Source organism: Etheostoma spectabile, chromosome 16, assembly GCF_008692095.1.
Source record: "Etheostoma spectabile isolate EspeVRDwgs_2016 chromosome 16, UIUC_Espe_1.0, whole genome shotgun sequence".
Lineage (NCBI taxonomy): Eukaryota > Metazoa > Chordata > Actinopteri > Perciformes > Percidae > Etheostoma > Etheostoma spectabile.
The window spans coordinates 23,004,942-23,005,256 of record NC_045748.1 but is presented as its reverse complement, the minus strand read 5'-3'; the positions used below and the strand labels follow the sequence as shown (position 1 = coordinate 23,005,256).

The 315-nt window shown below is 44.1% G+C and overlaps 1 protein-coding gene across 1 annotated transcript in view; it reads left to right on the top strand.

Moving 5' to 3' along the window:
- Positions 1-315, top strand: part of psmb10 (proteasome 20S subunit beta 10) — a 10,366-nt gene that overhangs the window by 5,290 nt on the left and 4,761 nt on the right. The gene's annotated exons all lie outside the window — the stretch shown is intronic.

The window sequence follows — 315 nt, the reverse complement described above, 5'->3', positions numbered from 1 at the left end:
TTTTGAGGTGTCTTAAGAAATATGGCGTGTCTCTTAATACTCTACAGAACTTCTACCGTTGTACATTGAGAGTATACTGACAGGTAACATTGTAGTGTGGTTTGGTACGGCTACTTCACATGATCGTAATCTTCTGACAAAGGCGGTCAAAACTGCATCAGAAATCATCTGCGTTCCACTTGAACCATTGCAACGTGGTTATTGGAAACGTAGTACTAAGAAGGCACGTAGTATTACGCAGGACTTCTAGTCATCCTGCGCACAACCTCTTCTCCCACCTTCCATCAGGGAGACGTTTGCAGAGTATCCCAACGC